Genomic DNA, 4415 nt, shown 5'->3' on the forward strand with positions numbered 1-4415 from the left:
GGGGAGTGAGCGGAAGAGTGGGTTTTGACCAGGTGAGATATCAAAGGGTATGGGGAGTGAGCGGGAGAGTGGGATTAGAGTAAGTGGGATATTAAAGGGTATGGGGAGTGAGCGGGAGAGTGGGATTAGAGTAAGTGGGATATTAAAGGGTATGGGGAGTGAGCGGGAGAGTGGGATTAGAGTAAGTGGGATATTAAAGGGTATGGGGAGTGAGCGGGAGAGTGGGATTAGAGTAAGTGGGATATTAAAGGGTATGGGGAGTGAGCGGGAGAGTGGGATTAGAGTAAGTGGGATATTAAAGGGTATGGGGAGTGAGCGGGAGAGTGGGATTAGACTAGGTGAGATATTAAAGGGTATGAGGAGAGAGCAGGAGAGTGGGATTAGACTAGGTGGGATATTAAAGGGTATGGGGAGTGAGCGGGAGAGTGGGTTTTGACCAGGTGAGATATTAAAGGCTATGGGGAGTGAGCGGGAGAGTGGGATTAGACTGGGTGGGATATGAAAGGGTATGGGGAATGAGCAGGAGAGTGGGATTAGACTCGGTGAGATATTAAAGGCTATGGGGAGTGAGCGGGAGAGTGGGTTTTGACCAGGTGAGATATTAAAGGCTATGGGGAGTGAGCAGGAGAGTGGGTTTTGACTAGGTGGGATATTAAAGGGTATGGGGAGTGAGCAGGAGAGTGGGATCAGACTAGGTGGGATATTAAACGGTATGGGGAGTGAGCAGGAGAGTGGGATTAGACTAGGTGGGATATTAAAGGGTATGGGGAGTGAGCGGGAGAGTGGGATTAGACTAGGTGGGATATTAAAGGGTATGGGGAGTGAGCGGGAGAGTGGGATTAGACTAGGTGGGATATTAAAGGGTATGGGGAGTGAGCGGGAGAGTGGGATTAGACTAGGTGGGATATTAAAGGCTATGGGGAGTGAGCAGGAGAGTGGGATTAGACTAGGTGGGATATTAAAGGGTATGGGGAGTGAGCGGGAGAGTGGGATTAGACTAGGTGGGATATTAAAGGGTATGGGGAGTGAGCGGGAGAGTGGGATTAGACTAGGTGGGATATTAAAGGGTATGGGGAGTGAGCGGGAGAGTGGGATTAGACTAGGTGGGATATTAAAGGGTATGGGGAGTGAGCAGGAGAGTGGATTTTGACCGGGTGGGATATTAAAGGGTAGGGGGAATGAGCGGGAGAGTGGGATCAGACTAGGTGGGATATTAAAGGGTATGGGGAGAGAGCAGGAGAGTGGGATTAGACTGGGTGGGATATTAAAGGGTAGGGGGAATGAGCAGGAGAGTGGGATTAGACTAGGTGGGATATTAAAGGGTATGGGGAGTGAGCAGGAGAGTGGGATTAGACTAGGTGGGATATTAAAGGGTATGGGGAGTGAGCGGGAGAGTGGGTTTTGACCAGGTGAGATATTAAAGGGTATGGGGAGTGAGCGGGAGAGTGGGATCAGACTAGGTGGGATATTAAAGGCTATGGGGAGTGAGCGGGAGAGTGGGATTAGACTAGGTGAGATATTAAAGGGTAGGGGGAATGAGCGGGAGAGTGGGATCAGACTAGGTGGGATATTAAAGGGTATGAGGAGAGAGCGGGAGAGTGGGTTTTGACCAGGTGAGATATTAAAGGGTATGGGGAGTGAGCAGGAGAGTGGGATTAGACTAGGTGGGATATTAAAGGGTATGGGGAGTGAGCAGGAGAGTGGGTTTTGACCAGGTGAGATATTAAAGGGTAGGGGGAATGAGCGGGAGAGTGGGATCAGACTAGGTGGGATATTAAAGGGTATGGGGAGTGAGCGGGAGAGTGGGATTAGACTAGGTGGGATATTAAAGGGTATGGGGAGTGAGCGGGAGAGTGGGTTTTGACTAGGTGGGATATTAAAGGGTATGGGGAGTGAGCAGGAGAGTGGGATTAGACTAGGTGGGATATTAAAGGGTATGGGGAGTGAGCGGGAGAGTGGGATTAGACTAGGTGGGATATTAAAGGGTATGGGGAGTGAGCGGGAGAGTGGGATTAGACTAGGTGGGATATTAAAGGCTATGGGGAGTGAGCAGGAGAGTGGGATTAGACTAGGTGGGATATTAAAGGGTATGGGGAGTGAGCGGGAGAGTGGGATTAGACTAGGTGGGATATTAAAGGGTATGGGGAGTGAGCAGGAGAGTGGATTTTGACCGGGTGGGATATTAAAGGGTAGGGGGAATGAGCGGGAGAGTGGGATCAGACTAGGTGGGATATTAAAGGGTATGGGGAGTGAGCGGGAGAGTGGGATTCGACTAGGTGGGATATTAAAGGGTATGGGGAGTGAGCAGGAGAGTGGGATTAGACTAGGTGGGATATTAAAGGGTATGGGGAGTGAGCGGGAGAGTGGATTTTGACCGGGTGGGATATTAAAGGGTAGGGGGAATGAGCGGGAGAGTGGGATCAGACTCGGTGGGATATTAAAGGGTAGGGGGAATGAGCAGGAGAGTGGGATTAGACTAGGTGGGATATTAAAGGGTATGGGGAGTGAGCAGGAGAGTGGGATTAGACTAGGTGGGATATTAAAGGGTATGGGGAGTGAGCGGGAGAGTGGGATTAGACTAGGTGGGATATTAAAGGGTATGGGGAGTGAGCGGGAGAGTGGGTTTTGACTTGGTTGGGATATTAAAGGGTATGGGGAGTGAGCGGGAGAGTGGGATCAGACTAGGTGGGATATTAAAGGGTATGGGGAGTGAGCGGGAGAGTGGGTTTTGACTAGGTGAGATATTAAAGGGTAGGGGGAATGAGCGGGAGAGTGGGATCAGACTAGGTGGGATATTAAAGGGTAGGGGGAATGAGCGGGAGAGTGGGATCAGACTAGGTGGGATATTAAAGGGTATGGGGAGTGAGCAGGAGAGTGGGATTAGACTAGGTGGGATATTAAAGGGTATGGGGAGTGAGCGGGAGAGTGGGTTTTGACCAGGTGAGATATTAAAGGGTATGGGGAGTGAGCAGGAGAGTGGGATTAGACTAGGTGGGATATTAAAGGGTATGGGGAGTGAGCAGGAGAGTGGGATTAGACTCGGTGGGATATTAAAGGGTATGGGGAGTGAGCAGGAGAGTGGATTTTGACCGGGTGGGATATTAAAGGGTAGGGGGAATGAGCGGGAGAGTGGGATCAGACTAGGTGGGATATTAAAGGGTAGGGGGAATGAGCAGGAGAGTGGGATTAGACTAGGTGGGATATTAAAGGGTATGGGGAGTGAGCAGGAGAGTGGGATTAGACTAGGTGGGATATTAAAGGGTATGGGGAGTGAGCGGGAGAGTGGGTTTTGACTGAGTGGCTCATGTGGAGAAAACATTGGGGCATACTTGATGGGCCAAATGACCTGTTTCTATACTAATAGTAAGAGTCAGCAACATTTCCTATGTATGTTTTTAAAGGACTTTAATGTGCAAACACAGCCGGATGGACACAGGCATTTTAAAGGGGCCATAACACCGGCATCAGGGAATTTCTCAGTCAGCTCATATGCTGGAATAAGCAGCTCTGAAATCTCCAAACGACAAAATGCGGGAAATACACAGCAGGTCAGTCCAGCAATCTGCTCGGGGGTTTAACCCTTTAATGTCATGCAGATGGCAGAGATTGTCCATTCAACAGAATGGCTGTCCGAACAAGCAGTTTCACAGCCAATTAAGCACTTTTGAAGTGTAGTCACTGTTGCAATGCAGGAAACAGGGCAACCAATTTGCGCACAGCAAGCTCCCACAAACAGCAATGAGATGATGACCAGATCATCTGTTTTTGGTGGTGTTGGTTGAGGGATAACTGTTGGCCCGGGCAGGACATATTGCTACATTTCTAAGGCACAAAAGTATAATTTGGCTTATTTGTTCATCTTTCCGATGTGTCAATTTGACGGTAAGTGACTCAGCGTGCGGATCGGTCTGGGATCAGATTGATGTGTCCTCCAGGAGGGATTGTGAGCACAGAGTAAAAGTGTGCTCCCGGGTCATAGCGCCCGTCAAGTTCCCTCCAACTCTATTTCACGTCACTGTCACTTCTGGAAATGGTAACAACACACACACACACAAAACAAATCCACTCACGGTGTGTGCTTATTAAACAGGTTGATGCCCGCGAGAAAGGATGGAAGAGTTCGGCAATCGACCCTGACCCGTTTGGTCTCTCATTCAACCTCCTCTCGGTGGCCTGCGCCTTTAAGAGGTTTCGTGCCACTGCTCAGAAGTGGGTTGGAGTTCGTGCAATTGGGACATCACCTGGAGCGGCGAAGTGAACATGGTGAAGGTCGGAGAGGTGATTCTGTTCTTCCTCACTCTGTGGCTGAGCAGGGGCAGCAGAGCCATTGCAGAGACACCCAGCACAGACATAGCACCTCCAAAGAGTATAGGTAAAGGGCAAGAGAGTCAAGTCAGTGGCTTTTTTTTAAAGCA

This window comes from Heptranchias perlo, chromosome 20, assembly GCF_035084215.1.
Source record: "Heptranchias perlo isolate sHepPer1 chromosome 20, sHepPer1.hap1, whole genome shotgun sequence".
NCBI lineage: Eukaryota > Metazoa > Chordata > Chondrichthyes > Hexanchiformes > Hexanchidae > Heptranchias > Heptranchias perlo.